Genomic DNA, 21,843 nt, shown 5'->3' with positions numbered 1-21,843 from the left:
TTTGAACTTCTATTACCTCTTTGATAGTATGGGCATGGTTGATTCCACCCCTAACCTTCTTGTGGACGAAACCCATTGTTGTTGCCATTGAGATACAATGCTTCTTCTTGGGTTTTTGGGCAATTGTCGCCCAAATGTCCGACATTCCCGCAGATCTCGCACGTCATGCGAGTTTCCAAGGCTTGAAGTGTTTGCATTTGAGACTTATCTTGAGAATAATTCTCAAATTTCTTGAGGAGGAGATCAATCTTCATAGCGAGCATGTCAGCCTCCTTGACGGAGTGCATACCTCGCTGGCGTGGTTGGAGGCGATCATCGCTCCAACCTTAGTTGGACACAATCTTCTCGATCAATGATGTAGCTCTTTCAATGGTCAGCGAGAAGAAAGCTCCACCCGCAGCGGCATCCACATGATCACAGGATGATTGTGTCAACCTGTTGTAGAAGTTCTATAGAATAAGCCAATTGTCCATTCCATGGTGCGGACATGCTAGAATATACTTCTGAAGTCTCTCCCAAGCTTCAGGAATTGACTCATTTGATGTCTGCTGGAAGTTCGAAATCTGTCCACGAAGAGCATTGGTTTTGCCCGTCGGGAAGAACTTTGAGAGGAATGCCTTGGCACATTTGTTCTAAGTGTCCACAACAGCCTTGTTACCATAAAACCATTGCTTCCCTCTCCCCAAGAGAGAGAACGGAAACAGACCGAGCCGGATTGCATTTTGCAATACACCCTTGATAACAAAAGTACTGCAAAGCTCCAGGAATTGCTGGAGATGAGCGCTGGCATCCTCATTGGCCTTGCCATAGAAAGGGCTGGCCTGCACCATCGTAATGAGACCCGTCTTGATCTCGAAATTTTCCCTTCCGGTGTTAACCTCGGGCCCAGTAGGGACCTGGTTAGCAGACGGAGCAGAGTAATCACAGAGTGTCTTCTGGGCCATAGCTTGAGAAGCTGATGACGATGCAATGACTGGTTCGGCTACCGAGAGTGAGATTTGAGGAGGTACGATACGAGGTCGAACTCTTCTCAAAAGTGACTCTAGATTGGAATGAATGTTTTGCGGCAAGTCGAAACCGGCCATACACTGCCCTGTTTTCATATCAACAAAGACAAGAAAACAAAGCCAAGTTAGCCTATTTAGCAAGCAGATACCAATTTCGATTTTGTTCATAACTTTGTCTGTATAGTTCAATCTATGCCTTCCCTGGCAACGACGCCAAAAATGCTTGTTGGAGTCTGCCTACGTCACCACCGGGAAAGCAGCGATGACGCCCGCAGATGCCAATTTGGGGTGGCAGTATTTCATGAACCATGAATAAATCCGCAAGCGCACGGAATACCGCGATAGCATTTTACCCGGGAGTATACCGGGGTGTCATTTATATTTCCGCAGGGAAGGTGATGAGTGAAGGGATATAAACTAGTTGATGAACTTTATCTAGATTGAATACTCTCATGCATAAACATGGGTAAGATATATAACATGGTAGGAGGTAGTGTGACACACACAAACTCCCCTCTAGATAAATAAATAAAAGAGAAGATAAAAGATGCTCTAGGCCGGGAGCAAGGTAGAAGTTAGAGCTCGAGTCAACTGTGGTAGGCTAACTATATCTATGCCATCTTATGGTTACATCGTCAGAGATTAAACTACACAATAGGGAGACCCCTATCGAAGCAATGGGAGGAGCCCGTACACCCCGGTGGCTTTATGTACCTCCTACCCCCCATACCGAACGTGGAGGAATACTAGGGCTCGAACAGGGCTGTCACCACATGCTAGCTATCTCTATAAACTGTGGATATAGTTGACATCCAACAACTCATAGCTAATCTAGACATTTTGTCTACACTAGTAAGGGATACTCTAGTGTCCCGCGCGTAGCCCCCACTCTCCGGATGGACAGACATCACACTAGAGTAAATATACGAATACTGGAGCAGTTAATAGAGTTCTAAGGTCGATATGTTAACCATCGCAAGCACAAGACGATCATGCAATGCAAGCATTGAACAATAACGCAACCATATCAAGAAGCATATATCCGATAACTCAGAACATACTTTAAGCAGATATCGGTAACCATAGTCTAATTCTATTACAAATAATCAAATATTACAAGAGAGAGCTAGAGATGAACCCATACCAGAACTCTCGAGCAACTCCGGCGACTCGAAGACTCCTAGACTTCTCCTAAACTCCACTAATCCTAAAGACTAAGCAAAAGGTGAGTGAGGTGAGGTGTGGGTATGTGTGTGTTCTCATTCTCTAACCCCCTTGTATTTATAGCAGGGCACCACGGGTGAGAAGCAGCCATTCCTTGGTGAACCGCCATTAGGAGCCAAAGGGACGTCACCACACGTGTCTGGATTAAGGCGGTGGGGCCCACGAGCCGATCGGCCGACCAGACAGGTCGGTCGACCTGCCAGTGGCGCCAACCGCCCCCCCAACCTCCTCTAGTGGGCTGTCCTGGGCTGCCTTGTCTGGTCCATGTCGGTCTTGGTCTGTCTTGACTTGTCTGAACTAGGTTCTTGGGCTAGACTTGGTCCAGTTGAGCCTGAATCGTCGCTCTGATAATTTCTGTGATTTTATGTCGGGCCAAAATGTGCTTGCAACCTGCATATTAGCTCAAAAACACAACTTGTATTTTCTAGAAGGTGAAGTGTGGTTTAGGGACTTTATTGGATAAAGATGCGTGTAAGAAATGCAAACTCTCATGATTTCCTAATCAAGTTGACGCCTAGAAATGGTCGTTAGTGAGAGTCAACAGATACGTAGCTTTATCCTAGAAACGACAGCTCCAAACTTCACATGCAATCGACCGGGGGTTGCGTACGCCTAGAACTCAGCAACATCTTCAGCTGCATTGCAACTTTCTCATCTCTAAGCAGTGTTGTTATAGCAAGGGTGAGCACATGTCGTACTCAGCAAGTATATTAGAAAAGATAAATGACATGCAAGGCTTAAGCAAGGAATTAAGGCTGGCTGAATAAAGCGGTAAAGGATTTTAAATAACAGTTGAATATTAATAGCTATTTAGTGAAACCATCCCACATTTTTTTTAAAAAGTATACATCTGGATAAACAAATAACTTGAAATATTAAATACATGAATTAATCATTGATTTCCATTAAATAGACATGTGAGGGTCCGAGCCACTCTTGACCGTGAGCACGGCTGATATATCAGTTTTCACTCTATAGAGGTTGCACACTTTTCACCACAAGTCGTGTCTCCCTTTGTGCCCGGGTTTGCAAAGCCCTTAAACACTTCCTTTCGTGAGTGGTAGGGATTCACTACAAGACCTTTACAAAGACTCCCTAACAAGTAGTAGCCCGCTAAGTTTTCAGCCGCTAAGTGAGTGCAACTCCCCCAAAGTGAGTGTACCCCATAGGTGTACCAATCCCTTTGGCAGGCCGAGTACCCCTCTTGAACCTAGTCCCCCATCTTGCGCATTTCGGTAAGCTACTAACAAGTTAGAGAAATCTAATTAATCAGACAAGACTAGAGTCCTTGTGGTTACCGAAAAGAAACCCGGCTATTCAAGGACATAGATAATCAAGTAGGATAATAGGTACCCATCAAAATTAATGCATGCAAGCATAAAGTAAATATTATTGGAGCAAAATATGATTAAGAAATATACTTGCCTTAAATCCAGATAATAACTGCTCAGAGTCTTCAACACTTGTTCTTGCAACTCTTTATCTTCACAGCTCTCGAACTGCATTCCTTTCTACTCGCAACAAGCATCGGGACAAACATACAAAAAAAATATAACATGCACAACTAAGAAAAGAGCACTAAACAAAACAAAAGCATTAAAAGAGCACACTAAGGGATAGGGCTCGAAGCCACGATCGTGAGAACGCAAAAAACACTAAAAACAGAGGTACAAAGGTGAATCTATTGAAGAAACAAGATTGCAGAAACCTACTTGCAATTAGCTGCAGATTTCAGGGATCAGATTGCAAAAGCTCGGGATTCTCCATTGATGGCGGACAAAAGCTCGCTGCTGTTCAAATTACCGGTGATTTAAGACACAAGAGAATGCAAGGAGTGGTGCAATAAAAAAGGATATGACGAGAGGAATATGTTTTACGGCTTATCCACGATGGAGATGGATCGTGGCGTCGGGAAACGAAACCTGAAGGGGCGGCGCTGGTCTGTTACGTTCCGTCCGGGGAGAAGGGGCTGCAGGTCTGTTCTTGCTGGCGTGACCTCCTGGTGGTAGCTCTGTTGACGTGGGGCATGATGGAGGCACTGCCGTGACGTCCTGGTGGTAGCTTTGTTGACGTGGGGCATGATGGAGGCACGACATGTAGGGGCGACCATGCTACGAGTATGCTCCATCAAGCTCTTGAGCCCACGATGCTGCGGTCAGCAGGGGACACATGGCCTCCGTTGCTCGCGGTTCATAGGGGGCACGGCACCCTGGCGTGCAGGTGCAGGGAGCAGGATGTCGCGCGGCAAGGAAGCGTGCGGCTGGGCGTGAGCAGACGGTACGCACGGGCGCCAGGGGCCAAGAGCTGGGGCGGTGGCGATTTGATCGGCAACGTGCGGCACCAGAACGCGAGCGGCAGGCGAGTTGCAGGCAGCCGGGGTCCCGGAGAGGCACGACGTAGAGGCTTCGGCGGTTTTCTGACCTCATGGCGACGGCGTGCTGCGCGAGGCAGGGCGATCGGGGGCGGGGGGTGCGAGTCGCAAGGTTTGGCAAAGAATAGGCGGCGCTAGCTGCAGAGGTGCTAGCCCTCACGGGAGGTCCTTATTTTCACGAGCGCAAGGACAAAAGGGCAGCTGGGCTCGTCAAGAGGCGGGGGGGGGGGGGGGGGGGGGGGGGGGGCAAGAAATAGGCTCACGGAGGAAAAAAAGGATTTAGTGACAAAGAAAGAAAAGGAGAAAACAAAAGAAAGGCAAAGAAAAGAAATTTGTCCCCAAAATTTCAAGATAAAAATCTCTGAGAATATTTCAGGACACGAGGAGTCCAAATAAAATACTTCAATCTCGTGAAAACAATTCTAGAACTTTGCATTAAATAGTTTTAGCTTTAGAGAAAAATGAGAATAAATGCCGAAAAACTCTGGAAAATTCTCGAAATATTTAGAAGATGGATAATTATGTTCAAAATTTTATTCACATCCCAAAATTGAAATTTTGGGGTGTATAGAGGAGACTATGTGTCGGTATTTTTTTACCACAGGCTTGTGATTCTCGTGGATTGCGCATTTAGGGATAGATGATAGGAAAGAAAACAAGTAATATGTTTAACTTCGTGCCTCGGATTATGCCTCACCATGTAGCGGTATTTTTAGTTCAAAATCAACTGCACACAATCTCAAACCAACATTTGTAGAATTTGTTAATAATTGATTTATGCTAGCATTTATTTCATAATATGTTTGGTTTTTATGCAGGATTTGACGGTCAAAATTCTATACTTATTACTAAATCGAGTAAGATTTTCACCCAAATTTTTGGTTTGGTATGTTGGTTTGGTCCATCTATGTTATTGACAGGCAGGCCTTAGTTCATCCAGTACGCGATTCGGACTAACCCGCTCCGTCCACGACTCGATCACGTGGATCCCTACAAATTAACAAATGAGCATCAATACATATTTAATACTTATACCAACTTTATCCGTAGTAACGCACAAACATAATTACCTAGTAGATCAAAATAGAACATCCACAGGCCACCAGATCCGACCCCCACTCACCTACAGCTACCGCGATGGCTAACAGGTGGGCTCCACTTGCTCCTAATATGTGGATCCATGCAATTGGCATTGACCATCCTTTTGGATCGATATGATTGAAAGCGAGGTAGATTGGTCAGGTGTGTGGGTGATTATGGGTTGGATTCATGTTCAGTCTCACGCAAACTTGTCTTATACTCCCTCTATCTTAAAATATAGCTATGTTTAGAATTTCTCAAAGTGAATTACTTCCATCTTCGACTAACAGTGTCTCCAAAAAAAATTAATTTTTAATAGAAATGATTACTGACATGGTGTTGGTTTCAATGTGAATCAAACAATATCATTTGTATGCTGTCAATCTTCATAACTGTTTTTATTGTTTATATTATAAGTTGAAAAGGTTTATCTTGAAAATTTTAAATTTAGCTGTATTCTTGGATAGAGGGAATAATTTGTTCTGAGGTTAGACCGAGTCGGGAAATATACTCCATGCGCGGAAATTACTATACTTATTGCTCTCTAATGACCAAAATTTGCAATTAAGTAATACTAACAAAAACATTTTACAAAATTTTAATTACCAACATTTTACAATTAAACTAACAGTTCGGATGAGCATTGTTTTCCCGCTATGGCAATGTTATAATTAGCATGCTGACTAATTCTGGTGAAGCAGTCGCCCAAATCGATTCTGATGAAGCAGTCGCCCAAATGACCCACCCTTGCTGAGAGCATATCCAACAGTGCCCAATACATATTCCAAAAAGTCTAGTATTGGGAACAATCCTGAAAATCACTGCTCCAACAGTCGCCCATATCTATTCCCAATATTCCGGCGCCTCCAAAAACATGAGTCAACTGAGCCAGATTTCCGCAGCTCTAGGACGCTCCCAATCGCTGATCCCGTCAAAATCGGAATATCCTCCTGCACCGAGGACGTCTCCCAAATTGAATGTTTTCTATTCATTGTTGGATTGCAAGCCCCAAAGAGATCCAAAGCCAGTAGATGTTGCCCGGACTACTGCTGCATGTCAACTTGTGTAAACTAGTACATGCATTTGTGAACAGCATGTACACTGTAAGTATTATTCTTGCAGTTCTGTTTATCTTTCCTTACACATGTACTAGTTAACTTGCAGTGTTGTGTGATCCTTGTTGCCCTTTGTTGTCAATTTGATTTCAAACGCCATGATTTTTATTAGCCTTAGGTGTTATAGCGACTCAAGTGGTATTAGATCGTCTTCAGGATGCTTACAGTTGTGCCCAAATAGATCACAAATGAAGTGCCCAAGTTAATTTGTTAGTGTGTCAGTAGCTATGCAGTCTCTGAAACCAATAAAGTAGTAGCTGTCCAATGGAGCTTAATTCTTAGACTTCAGACCATACTTGCTTGTCTTTTGATAGTTAAAGAATATGATGTGTAATGAATGCAAATATAGCAATGATGTGACTAGGTGAGATTACAAAGAAAAGGCACATGAATACAATGATTCAGTTCATGGTTACCTTTAACAGTATGTTTGCATCAATGCCAATGAACTGTTAGCTACCAATCTGCAGATTAATGCAGTGATTCTAAGCCACATTGTCAAACTGACAGATGAATGCAGTGAAAAGCTGCCAATTAGTTAGCAAGTGAGGACTGAGGAGAAAACTAGGAAAATCTTTACCTGCATATTTTGGTGGCCTAGATCAATTCAAGTAGAATGGAAGCCGACCGAGCTGTTGCTTGCTAATCAATTCAAGTAGACCGAAACACAGACATTCTTGTCATATTTCTGCTTTTGCTTACTGTTTGGTGGACTTAACATTACTGATTGTTAATGATTTTGAGTTAGTACTCACCATTAGTGTCGAGGTGGCTTTCATTTTCTTGATTTTTTATGCTTGCAGTTCACCTTTTCTTTGCAGTAACTTTAGCATTTCAAAATAGGATACTAGCATGCTTGGTTGATGTATGCATATGCTGACGCTTGATAACGACTCATTTCAAGCGTCACATTCAACCTAAAATCATGCGAATTAAGTCTCATGCCTGCTTATGCAATCGGAAAGAGCCAATTCCACATTTTCTCTTAAAAATATTGTTATATTGGAATTTGGGCAGAAATGCAAGTAAAACAGACTTCAAACTTCAAGATATAAACCCAACCGTCAGAGCAAGCTATCAGCTTCTGCATGAGCGCATGAAAGACTAGTATTAAGACATGGGCCCAATCCCAGGGACGAAGAGGCCATGGCACCCCCCCCCCCTATACATATGAGAGGAGGGGGTAAGAAACAACACATCCACCAAGTGCAACTTCAAGCCTTCTATTTGGTTTAGAGCTTTCTAGCTTAGGGAGAGGGTAGATGTACTTAGGAGGGGCGCCGGTCTTTGGCGTTCTTCTCCATTTGGTACTTTTACGAGAGTGAGAGCGTAGTTCGGGAGAAGTGCCGGGGTGTTGGCATTCTGCTCCCAGCTTGTGCCTCTACAGATGCTGCTATATTCTTCGGGATTAAGTAAGCATTCATAGTTCCTATCTCTAGTATTTTACTTGGTATAATAGATGCTAGTAGTGCTTATAGTTCAGTGAGATCAGTTCTCTTACTTGCTGGTTCGTCAATCGGTATTCGTACAGATTGCTGGAGTTTGCTACGGGGATCCATACGTAGTTAGACTACAATAGTAATCAGTAGCGTAGACGTGGTATCTAAGCTAGGGGTTATTCTTCGTTTGCCTTATATCCCATGGTTTGTTAGAGGTAGGTCTTAGGTAGTGACAGCAATATTGGTCCTTCATAATCCTCCACGTTCGGATATAGCGTAGAGCCGTTGGCCGGAGTCGACTGGCAGACCAGTTGTAAGCCGGTGCCCGAAGCGAGTATTGTGCCCGAGAGATCGACCTTTAACTCACCTATAGTGCTATCTTAGGAATCCTCTCAACCCTTGCCGCCTATCTTGGTGTGTCCTTGGATCGACTAGATTAGAAGATAGTGCACACACGTTCCCTGTGGATTTGATAACCCTTGGAATACTTCGAGGTGAAAGCTACAATAGTATCCGTATGCTTGCGGATTTATTCATGATGCTAAAATACCCAACAAGCTTTCTGGCGTCATTGCCAGGGAATGGTTGTTGTATCTTTCTTCTTACCTAGTCATCCTTTTATCTTTTCCTTTTCTTTTCTTCTACCTTTGCCCCCTGTTACCTATGGGGAAGCTGTCCTTTAAGAGTTTCTCTATCCTACAGAATTTATTCCATATCATTTTTAATTTTCTTTGTGCTACCTCTACCCCTGCTACCATGGAGCATCCCTCTATCCGAGACTTTTCTGCTTCTATGGGCGAGTTCCTTAAGCCACCGCCTTTTGAGCACCCAATCCTTTCATCCGGCTATGAACTCCGTCCCGATCTTATCGCTATGGTTCGGGAGCTTTCCTTCTCTGGGTTAGTAAGCGAAAATCCATACCACCATCTGCTAGAGTTTGAGCTAGGGTGTTCATGCTGTGCCATTGCAGGCATGTCACATGATACCCTTAGGTGGAAGTTGTTTCCCATTTCTCTTGTAGAGGAGGATGGACAATGGTACACGCGTGTCATAAGGTGTATGAACGGAAACTGGGTGAACTTAGAGACAAGTTTTGTCTCAAGTTTTTTCCCGAGTCCCGGCTCGTTGCTCTACGAAAGGATATCATCTGCTTTCAGCAGAATGAGAAGGAATCTATAGGTATGAATTGGGCTAGATTTTTACTTTTAGTAAAATCAGGCCATGTCCTATCGATACTCGGTTATGTGTTGGTTGAACATTTTTACTCGGGGCTCGACATGGACTTTGCTCTTACCTCGACATGACCGCTGGAGGGTCTTTCGCCCACAAGACTCTAGCCAAAGGCATGAAAATCATAGAAATTATCAGTGAAAACACTTCCTTGGTAGCCAAGTCTACACCCTCTCAAGAAACAGCGTAAGTCAAGTCATGAGGACATTCTAGCAGCTGAACATGATCGTTCACTATCCACACCCTTGGATTCGGCCCTAGAACCCTCTTCTGAACCACGAGTTTTAAAGAAAGAAGAAATTCAAACTCCAGAACTCCATTTCAAATTCGAGGATGATCCTTTTGAAGATTTTGAAAACACCTCGAATTATGTCTGCATGAGGAGACCACCAGTTCCTATTGCTTCCATAGTTCCTATTAAAACCGCCTTCTTTAGGGAAAATGTGAAGAAGCTGACGACCATTATGAGTAGCAAGCAGTTGAGAAAGATGGAGCTATCATCAGAAGTACTTCGGATCAGCTCTCCTCTTTCAATCCTTGCACCATAAAGGGAATCCAGGTAGACACCCTCTATAGTCCCACTGTCGGAGCTAACATCATCTCTAGCGAATGTGCATTTCGCCATTTGCAAGATGAGCCATTGGTTCAAACCAACAAAACCTTCCAGACTTCCTTTGGAGAAATCCTGGAAGCATACGGAACTTTGCAGAACATGTCTATTAGACACGGGGACATCGAAATAATCCTTAACTCTCATATGTTCAACGTCCAAGACTTCGATCTCTTAGTCAGGCATCCCATCGAGAAATTGCTCATAGATGCGGTGACTCAAAATAAGCTCAAAGTCCATCTAGGGACTGAAACCATTTATGTCCAGATCGTTAGAGCCACAAACTCCATGATGGAACCATATCTTGATTCTGAACCACTCAAAGAGGTTACATGAATTCTCCTTGTTGACTCACCGGAATCTCTCCTCAAGAAAGATGTTGAAGAATTCATCAAGGAGGAGGATGAACCCGCCGAACCCATATATATATGTATATATACACACACACTCTCCCTCTAGACCTCCGATTGAGTTTGAGCCTCTTCCCTTTGGCCCCGAGAAAGTTGTTCTCGACCACGATCAAGATTCAACTATGATTTCCTATGATGAATCTCATGAGATGGGGAATCCATGGGCCATGGAATTTGATGACGCACCGACTCTAGAGTCCAAAGAAAAGGATTCCTTAGATGAGCATGGGAGTTTCATCCTTGAAATACCACAAGAACCATGCTCATTTAATGCCTCTCTAGAGTCAGGAACGCTTTGTGCCCTGAGCACACATGAGGACTACAACCGCCACAAGGTCCTCTCGTGATAAACTTTCAGAAGGCTGGTTGCAGATACATATGTTTATCACAAACATTGCAGATGTTGTGAATGTTCTGTGGCACTAACCTTGCAGCCAAAACTTCATGACACGTCAACAATTGGTGATGAAAGGGGAACACATCACTAGCGATCGCTACAAGAGGATGTTCCCATGTCGAGCTTATGACAAAAAACAAATCACTGCCAGAAGATAGCCCGAATTATTATTTGTTTATTTCACTTCAGGATATTTTTTGATTGCTAACCATTTCAGGTGAAGATAAAAAAGAACGACGGACAAGCAACACCTACGAACATGAGAGTTGCACCGACTACAACATTTTGATAAGTCATGATGGAAGAACGACTACAGAAGGAGACTTCAACTCCACACACTTGAAGTTTTGTTGCTTAGCAATGCAAACTCCAAGTGTGGTGGGAGGTATGTGAATACCCTGAAGTAAGTTCCTTTCATTTCAATCCATATCTTATTTTGGATTTGGTGTTAGTTCCTGCATCTTGCTCTATAAATAAAATTCAAAATGAAAAAAATTATGAGAGGAGTTGCCATGGTGACAATATTGAGTTCTCATCAACAAAACGCAATGGTAAGTACTCTCAGTGTCCTGTTTTTGACATTAAACAAAGCTTTGCCGGGAGGTCGCCCGGGGATCGGTAGAGTAAGTCTCATGGTGAGATTAATTTTTAGTTTGAATAAATTTTAGGGCTCCCTAGTTCTTAAAACCGGCGGAGCCGTTATTTCATTTCCACCATTTTGTTTGAATATAGCACCAGGTACAAGCATAAGTGTGGGGGAGATCTCTAGGAGCTTTAACACACATATATACTTGAGATCACCCCTAACATGCACACAACACCGAACGAATCAGAATACAAAAGGCCGAGACAAACCAGAGCTAGTATTTGGCTCCTGCGCACTTGACATTGTCTCTGGGCAATATAGTATGGTGATTGCACCGATGCCTTTCTTTGATCCGTCGGTTAAAGTGGTGCCTAAGGCATGTCACGACTTGATCCCATTTAGTGCCACAAATTGCATCGATGCTTGGGCGTCGGTGCATCCGGCAGCCATCGGATGAATCGATGGTGGGGTCGTCGGTTTAACCGGTGCAGCTGTTTTCTATAGAACTTATCCAATTCAGCATTTCTTTGAGTTCTTTGTTCTTGCTTCGCTTTGCTTGGTCTTTTTACTTCATCCCTGGGATCCAGAAATATTCACTTGATAAATTCGTTAGTATCATTGATTGCGTTGTCATATGATCACCAAAATCACTCAAAATGGCCTAAATGGTGCCATGTTCTTTACAATCTCCCCCTTTTTGGTGATTGATGACAACACAATCAAAGCAATCATAAATTTACAAAAATTGACAAATTTAAGTACTTACACTTGCTTGGATGCTTACCACCATCCAATGTTGTTTTTGTCCCCCCCCCCCCGCTAAAGCCATGAATCCCCTTTGCTTCTCCGCTTATTTGCTACTCCCTCTTTGGAAGATACCGATATTTACATTGCTTTGATCTCCCCCTTTGGAATCAAATCACCTAAAAAGGCCTTGCAAGACAATGTGGCTCAAAGAGAAGGCTAGTAGACTAGGGAGTTAGTTCCATGACTCATGGTCCAATTGTATGATATCAATGAAGATACCAATTGAAAATTTACTAGGGTGGATCACAAAATCACGAAACTTACATGACATGAGCTAACCTTTCCACAAAGTGTTTGCACAAAATGATAATGTGAAAAACCAAGTGCACAACTAGATGTTTAACCAAGAAAGCTTATGCCATATCATATATGGAGGTAGCTCTAGAATTACAAGGAATTGACAATGATACCAATTTAAAAGAGTTAGAACCTTGCATACCTCCTCCGGGGGTCAATAAGTTACCTTGCGTGTACCAATTCGAAATGGCTTGCAACCAATTGAAAACCTTTAAATGATGAGAACTTCATACACCAAGGTTGGGTAAATGTATGAGCACATAGCCTATGAACTTAGATATGAGCATTTAAGTTCAATAGACCATGATTCAATACACATTAATGCACAATATTTTATCAAATCACTCTTATAGAGTTTTTTGTTCACATTGAATGTGAATAACATTCTCTTAGAGTGTTAACTCCGTTGAAAGACTACAAAAGATAAACTTCCAAACATATTAGTCTCAAAATTACAAACCATAGGATGAACTCCCCCTAAATGTGTGCATTTAGTGTTTGAATCACCAAGCAAATATATGCACATTGTTTTTGAGAACAATAGAAAGTTTACCCTATAGCTTGTGTTAATGGTACACAAATGAAACAAATATCTCATGAAGTCTATGTACCATGATGGGTAACCTTGTGTATCTTTCTACATATTTTTCAAACCATGTAGGTTGCTCATGGGTTAAAATCATGACACAAGCAATCCACCATATATAACACTAAGAATGCAATATGCAAACATCCTTGCAAAAACAATGGAGCTACATGATACTTGAATTTGAATCTAGCTACCATTATTACTTTATGGGGGACTTTGGCAACAAATGTCCATGTTGTGATTTTAGCTTCTTTAGCTTGAAACAACTCATCTTTTTGTTAGCTAAGCCTCCAAATTTCCTGTAGTCGTTCCTTGGGCTTCAAGTATCCTTTGGAACCCACACCATTTGAGGCCCCTTCATGTTGGTGTTGACTTCCTTGGGCACCCAAATAGAGCAGTTCCAACTCCTTTCCTTCTTCCCAACCTTGTGAGCAACCACCTTGCCATTGCTCTTTTTCGTAATCACATAGGAGGTGCTATAGATTTTGTTCCTCCGTTAAACTTGGTGTAGATGAGAGAACTCTTAATTGTGAGCTTCTTTTTGTTCTTCTCATCCGAAAACTTTTTCTTTGGTTGAGGACACTTGTTGGACTTGAGTCCTTCTTTATGGCATTTGAAGCAAGTCATAGTGGACCCTTCTAATGGGGACGTGGGTTCCTGATCTTCTGTCAGGTTCTGGATAACTCTCGCTGTAGGCAGAGCGCGACACACCAATCCGGCTTCAGATCCTAAGACCCAAACCCAGCAGTCTTAGCACCACAACTCCTCTGGTTATCAACCATGTCACATCCCGGTTGACCTCGCCACTAAGGCTAATCCCTGCAAGTGCAATGAAGAACACAAGCAAGAACTCGAAAGAACGCAGCTCAATTGAAGTGACTTTAAACTCACGAGTTGGGGCCTCACAAACCGATCTAGTGGTGAACTGTTCTTGACAGAATAACTTAAGCAAAACCCCAAAACCCTAATGGTGTGGCGGCTGCTGTTTATGAATACTCTAGGATCATGCAAGACCACCTGGATGTGCCTCTAATGGGTTCCAACACGATACAAGGGCCAAAGACCGAAAGACCATGTCGCAGTGCCGGGATAGATTCTTGACATCAAATTGTTTGGACCATTGAAAGAATCTTGAAAATATCTTTCCATCCATATAAAGAACGTCCAAATCCGTCTCTGTATGTGACCTGGGCATCTGTTTTAGTGCGGCCTGTTCCTGGAGTCCGAAACCAACATGAAATCGACTTAGACTGGGCCTCCAACTTGTTGTGCATGCCCTTGCTGGTCTCCTATGGTGGTGGCCATGGAGGAGGACATTTTTGGGCATCTTCAAACTCCTATTCACAAATTTGGGGCGTTCTCCAACTTGGGCCAGGATCCCAAGGGTGAATATTAGGCCCATGACAATGATGTAGCTCCCGGCATAAGTAATGGCGGAATGTCTTGATGATTTGAAGACGTTGCCGATGAGATATTGAGGTGGGACAGATTTATTTGAAAGCTTATCAAATAAGCTTTCCATCAAGAGCTTATGGACCTCAATCGCACTCCGGATGACTAAGTTATGACGTTCGCAATGATTCACTATTAGTCTGCCGACGAACCGAAAGTTCTACTTTACATCTGTGCCTACAATTAAAGATTGACATGTACAAGTGGAACCAAGTGAATTGTACCCAAAATCATTATGCAAATATAGGAATGAGCTCATCTTGTATTTAACTATCATGGTCATATCTATAGGTTTCATGTCCTCATCACCTTCTCAACCTTCTTCACCATGTTTTCACAGTTATCTTGAGAAGGTTGGACATTTCTCTCAATACCTTTGCTCTTTAACCTATACAAGTCCTTCATGAGCCTTTCCACTTCTTGCTTGAGCTCATCATTCTCCTTGGCAATGAGATCATCACATGATTCTACAACAACATTCTCATTGCATTTCTCATTGCAAGGGTCTGAGCAAGATTTATCAACTAAGTCAATGCAAGAAGTTGAAGCATCTATCTTAGAGATAGGGGTTGTGTAACACCCTAATTTAAATTTCAGTATTTAATAATAAATTTAATTGGCTTTATTTAATTTTCTAAGGTTTATTATGCTTAGCCTTGCATTTAATTTAATTTTCTATCACAAGTAATTAAAATTTTTATAGGTTTAAACTTGTTTGTGCATTCATGCTGGTGCATAAGCTTTATTTGGTTGAGTGCATAGGGTTTGAATTCAAATTTGATTTGAATTCAATTAGATTTGAGTGAGTTTGAAAAAGAAATAGAAAAGGAGAAAGGGAAATAAGAAATCAGAAACCCAACCTCTTTTCCTCCACCCGTCGGCCCGAGCCTCCGCTCCACCCAGGCCCAGCACGCCTCCTCCCTCAACTCGCGCTTCTGCTTCAGCCCGCTTGCTCGCTTCAGCAGCGTCGTCGCTTAGTGCCGTTGATGGCTCTGGCCCAACTGTCTGCGCTCCACCCTGCTCAGCCCGTTCCGCTCAACGCGAGTCGAGTTCGCCTGCTGACAGCCCCGGCCCACCGATCAGCGCCTTCCCCCACCTTCCTTTCTTCCTCTCCGAGCTCACTGTCGCTGGTCCTCGTCCTCCCTACTTGCCCCGCTCCTCTGCGCCGTGGACTAAGCCGCGCCACCCGCCCCCGTGACCCACAAGACAGCCTTGCACAGACCTCTAGAAGCTTCACCCGAGCCCGGGATCACGCAGCGCAACGGCTTGATCCGTTTCCCCAGCGTGCGCAATGCCTCACCGCGATCCCCGCCGAGGATCTCTCCACGACCTTCCCTCAAGCCCGCACGCCGAGATCCTAGCCGCCTCCTTTAAATGCCCGGCCTCCCCTCTGCGCACCCACCTTTCCTCTCCGCCACACCCCAGAGCCCTAGAACCACCACATCCACCGAGCTCCGCCACGCCGAGGCCCTGCTCCGCCGTGGGCCGGCCGTCCCGTTATAGCTCCACCCCTGCAAACCCCGCAATAGCTCCACCTCGACACCAGGAAGCTTCCCGAGGCCTCCTTCCCTGACCCCGGTCCTTGCCTGCGCCGGAATTTCACCGGAGCACCATCGCGGGTACTTTGGGCCGCCGTCACAATTCCTCGCTGCCGTTGATCGCCGGATCTCCCTAACCCCCGCTGCACCGTCTCAGGTCCCCCCCCCCCCCCCGCAGATCGATGCCAGAGCTTTGCGTGGGATCCAGACGGCCGGAGTGCCACTCCAGCACCCTCCTCGCCGAGCTCCGCCTGTGCTCCGCTGCAGGACCTCGCCGTCGGTACTGCTGCACCACTTCCCCGTCCGATTCCGCACACGGTAAGCACCACCCCAACCCCCTGATCCTTTTATGCTAGATGCCGTAGCCGCTACAGCTCCACCCCTGCAAACCCCGCAATAGCTCCACCTCGACACCAGGAAGCTTCCCGAGGCCTCCTTCCCCGACCCCGGTCCTCGCCTGCGCCGGAATTTCACCGGAGCACCATCGCAGGTACTTTGGGCCGCCGTCACAATTCCTCGCCACTGTTGATCGCCGGATCTCCCTAACCCCCGATGCACCGTCTCAGGTCCCCCCCCCCCGCAGATCGACGCCGGAGCTTTGCGTGGGATCCAGACACCCGGAGTGCCACTCCAGCACCCTCCTCACCGAGCTCCGCCCGTGCTCCACTGCAGGACCTCACCGCCGGTACTGCTGCGCCACTTCCCCGTCCGATTCCTCGCACGGTGAGCACCACCCCAACCCCCTGATCCTTTTGCGCTAGATGTCGTAGCCCGTAGACCACTCCGGTGACCGGAACACTGCATGACCAGTGCTTCGCCACCGCCCGCACAGCAGCCTCGTCGTGGCGAGTCCCCTGCAGAGCTACACGGGTGCGCACGTGCCTTGTTTTGGCTCTGTGCACGCACGCAGACAATTCCCGACCCCAGCCTGAGCCCAGCAGAGCGCGCACGCTCGTTCGCCGGTGAGCCCCACGGCCCAGTGCCTCCCCTCACCGTGGCGAGCTACGACCAGGCCCTAATCCACTGCCATGAGTGCCCAGTTGGGTTACGCGCGTCGCGTACTCCACCCACGGCCAAACCGCACCCTGAACCGAGCTCCGGAATGCCAAAAAGGGCGGACTCCGGCGAGCCCGACGCCGAGCCGCAGTGGACAGAGCCGCCGGCGGGCAAGCACCACCGCCCTCGCTCGCAGGATGACTCTGAGCCGTCCGATCCGCAACGGACGCGCTAGATTAGATCCAGAATACCGGTTCGCTGGCCTTTTTGCTAAAGGGTCCTCGAGTTTCTTTGAAATTAACCCGCGGTCCACTGCAGTTCAAAAATAATTGCAGAACAGCCTTGTTTTTAACGTTTAGACCCCTGACCTTTTTAAAAATAGAACCCGCAGTCCTGGCCGGTCAGTTTTACGTGTTAGACCCTAGATCTAACCATTAATTACATTTTAGTCCTTGGTTTTCGCGCAGAACCCCCTGTAGTTCTAGTTTTCTCGCAGTTTAGCCCTTGGACCTTGTTTTAGACCTAGTTTTCACGTTTTAACTCCGTTTTAGGTGGTTTTTGCGCCCACACGATCGTTGTAACGTGTAGAATAGTTCTAGCTCTGTTTTATTTGCTGTTTTTATGTAATGTTGTACTGTTTCTTAGTTTTTGCCTTGTTTGCATGTATGTGTATGTGCTGGACTTTGTTTTGGCGTTGCGATCATGAGTAGACGTTGAGCAGTCGGAGGAGTACCAGGAGCCATCCTTCGCGGGACACTTTGAGCAGCAGGAGCACTTCGAGGAAGGCAAGTATAACATGAACATTCCTATCACTTTTAAATACATTTTCATACTACATTTTAATATTGTATGCCTATAAGGACTTTCCTAGCCACTTTATATCCTTTATATATATCCCTTGGGTTGCATTTTGATTATTTGTGCTAGGTGCCGCGCTATAACACACTTGGTCCTTTTTAATTAATTTGGTTAATGGTTTATGCAACTTAATTCTGAGAGTGGCCCTCTGTGTTCTGTGCTTGAGTGGCTCACGTCTCGTTAAAATTGTTTTTTCTAGAAACATGGTTTAGGGGGCCAGCACGGTGCTTAGTGATTGGTTGGCCACTCTCCCTAAGGACCGGTTCATAGAGCGACAACCTGGGACAACAGCGCTACCACAGGACTGGAATGGGACGGTCTTGGCTTACTAATTAGGTCTTTTTGGTTTGGAGTAACTTACCTGCAGGGCAAGGGTGGTAAGCTTCTATGGCCCTCGTACTGAGTGGCCTCGTCTGTGCTTTGTGTCTTGACGCCCACTAGACCTGCTCCATCGTCGCCGATCCAACCCTCACGGTTACTCCTTACCAATGAGATTCTTTGTAATGGCCTCGTAGTGAGTTTGCTAGTCATCTCACCTACGGAAGTGTGATGAACAACTAGCATAGCTCACGACTTGTGGGTAAAGATGTGCAACCTCTGCAGAGTGTAAAACTGGTATACTAGCCGTGCTCATGGTTATGAGCGACCCAGATCCTCCTTTTGATTAGTGGGGTTATCTCCTTTTGATTAAGGGGGTTCCTCGGGTGGTTTGGTTTGGTATGGTTCTCAGTAGTATCATAATTAATTTTGATTAATTACTATGTAACTGGGGTATGGTAACTCATCAACTTGTAGTAAATAGCTTTAATAAAATTTTGCCAAGATTAAAAGCTAATGCAGTTAAGTCAGCCAACCATAGAGCCTCATAGTTTGTGTTATACTTATTGAGTACAAGTTGTGTACTCACTCTTACCTACTCTACTCTTTTCCTCTTGTTCTCTTTGGGGATACCCTACTGCTGCTCAGTTCCTGGTGACGTGGAGGAGTTCACCCAGAGCTACCAGGAGTATGAGGACTTCTAGGCAGTCGTCTCCCAATCGACGTCCCTGTGGCGCCCAGCTTCCGAGAGTTCCGTACCTGTTTTACGCTTCCGCATACTTTGTATCAGACATTTTGTCATTTATGTAATAAATAATATTCGTACTCGCTTTATTATATCTTTTACGTGATATGTGCTGTGATATACTATTCATTCTATTGTATATACGTGTGACTTGATCCTGGCACGTATATGATTGCTCGGTTTATGTCCTTTTGTAAACCGGGTGTTACAGGTTGCACAAGGGATAGATTGCTTCATTTCCAAAAAGTCATTGATCTTAATTTTAATTTAAGCTCTTCATGCTTCTCATTGAGCAATTTGAATTTGCATAACAAATCTTCACAATTTGTAGCAAGAGAAGCATTAAGACCATTAGATTTTGAATTTCCTTGGATTGCTTTTTAATGATGTTTTGGTGCTCGTGTACCAAGTCAAGAAGTTCATCAATTGAAGGAGAGTCGGAGTCATCATCACTTATATCATTTTCCATACTTTTTGTCATAAAGCAAGTGTTGAATGATGATCTCATGTTGGTCCGGGTGGTGAATTTTTTATTTGATTCATCACTAGAGCTTGACTCTTCACCACCACTTATCCATTTACCAAAGGTGGCAAATGACTCATGTTTGGGCTTCTTCTCCTTCTTTTCTTACCTCTTATTGAACTTGATCCTCTCAACCTTCATGTGTTGATGGTGAGGCCCATCTTTGAGTAAGACCATGTGCCCCATCAAGTTGATTTTTTTCAAGCATTTGTTCATCCTTTTGACTTGCTTGTAGAGGTTGAGGTTCATTGGCTCTTTTTCATCATTTGAGGAGCTTCTTGCATCCTCTTCTTCCTCATTACTTGAGCTACCTTTAATAGCCATCTTCTTTAACTTCTTTTCTTGCTTGCTTGTAAGTGCACTATGTGTTGGTGAAGAAAGTGTTGCTTTTGGCTTGATATCATTGCATAGCTCATGCGCGATCACCTTGTTGAGGACTTGATTTGGTTTCAAGTGTTGAGCTCTTTCTCATAAGTAATTGCGCTCACCAAATCATAGTTCGGCCTTTGTAGTGAGTGAAGGATGTTGCGAATGAGATCCGTAATCTCATTCACGAGAATATTCAATCGTGAGTATATAATTTGAGCATCCTCATCATCAAGTTGCTTAAAGATATTAAGCTTATCCGTGAGAACATGATATGTTTCATTGGCAACATCCTTTGTGCCCTCATGGTTCTGAAGGATAGTCTTTCATAGCTTTTTAGCATTTTCACATGAAAACACATGATTGAGCACACTGTCACCTAGAAAAGACAAAATTACTTTTTTTGCAATAACATCATTTTTCTTCTCTTGTTGAGTAGTGTTTTTCATTCCTTCACTTACGACTCTCCAAACATTTAGGCCCGTTGCTTGGAGATGGGCTTGCATTAAAACCTTCCAACATTAGAAGCATGTGCCATCGAACCATGGAGAATTCTTAAAGGGATCCATCCATTCCCCAAAGAGCTAACTCACTAGGCGGTGAAGCCTAACTGATCTAATGAGCCGGTAAACATAAACCGGTCAATCTAGACCGACTAGTAGCCGTTGGCTTCTCTAACAAAGCTGCAACAACTCTTGTAACCATCAGTTAAACTGATGCTTGCACGTCGGTTAAACCGGTGACACTTGATCGTCACATCGCCGTTGCACTTGGTCCTCTTCAGCTGACGTCATTGCACCAATTCTTGCTCCGATGGAGCATCGGTTAAACCGGTGCTGAAGATTTGGCTCCTGCGCACATAACATTGCCTCTGGACAATAGTATGGTGATTGCACCGATACCTTTCTCTGAGCCGTCGGTTAAACCGGTGCCTAAGGGCTGTCACGACTTGATCCCATTTGGCGCCACAAATTGCACCGATGCTTGGGTGTCGGTGTATTTGGCAGCCATTGGATGAACCGATGGTGGGGTCGTCGGTTTAACAAGTGCAGCTATTTTCTGTAGAACTCGTCCAATTCAGCATTTCTTTGCGTTCTTTCTTTGTGTTTCACTTTGCTTGGTCTTTTTACTTCACCCCTGGGGCCTAGAAATATTCACTTGACAAATTCATTAGTATCATTGATTGCGTTGTCGTATGATCACCAAAATCACTCGAAATGGCCTAAATGGGGCCATGTTCGTTACAAGATGTCATATGTGCATTTGTAGCAATTTGGCCAATCTGGTGGGATCAGTTTACTCGAAACAAAATATTGGGCGCACTGTGGTATTTAACAAACTAGACTAGCGCATATCTTGTGACTTTGTGATTCAATCTGAATAACTCATACATGCATTTCTTCAATCTCCCTTCTGGTGATTGAATAAAAATATTGGCATTTTAGTTCAAATGCATCAGTTAGTAGTGACCTGCTAGTCTTCTACTCTGAGACTGTACTTGCTAAGCTCAACCAGATTAGGATGAGCATTCAGACACTAAGATGTTGTGATTCAGTAATTTTAAATAAGAATTCCATGATGGAACTGAATACATGGGATGCATCATTGGTAGGGCAAGCCATGTGGCAGATTTGGATCCAGGCATCCTGCAAGTTAAACATCAATTTGGGTGGGACATGTTGTGTAATAGTATGAATTGGGGTTCGTGGACCTTTATCTAGGCAGGAGAAGGATTTATTTGATCAGATCTTGATCTATGAAGTTGGTATTTATGTGCTGTTCAATTGGAAATATTTATCTGGACTACGGCTTTATTTTCACTGCCGGCCCTAAACCCATTTTCACCGCTGGTTTAGGTGCCGGCGGTGAAATATCAGCGGTGAAA

The 21,843-nt window shown here is 44.5% G+C and overlaps 1 non-coding gene across 1 annotated transcript; it reads left to right on the top strand.

Annotated features, from left to right (window-relative positions):
- Positions 1-471: 471 nt before the first annotated feature.
- Positions 472-578, top strand: LOC120653134. The gene has a single exon (XR_005666815.1). It is a non-coding gene; the product is annotated as a small nucleolar RNA R71 (small nucleolar RNA).
- Positions 579-21,843: the final 21,265 nt, after the last annotated feature.

The sequence above is a fragment of the Panicum virgatum genome, chromosome 9K (assembly GCF_016808335.1).
Source record: "Panicum virgatum strain AP13 chromosome 9K, P.virgatum_v5, whole genome shotgun sequence".
In the NCBI taxonomy this organism is placed as follows: Eukaryota; Viridiplantae; Streptophyta; class Magnoliopsida; order Poales; family Poaceae; genus Panicum; species Panicum virgatum.
The sequence above is the reverse complement of the archived record's forward strand: the minus strand, read 5'-3'. Positions and strand labels throughout refer to the sequence as shown.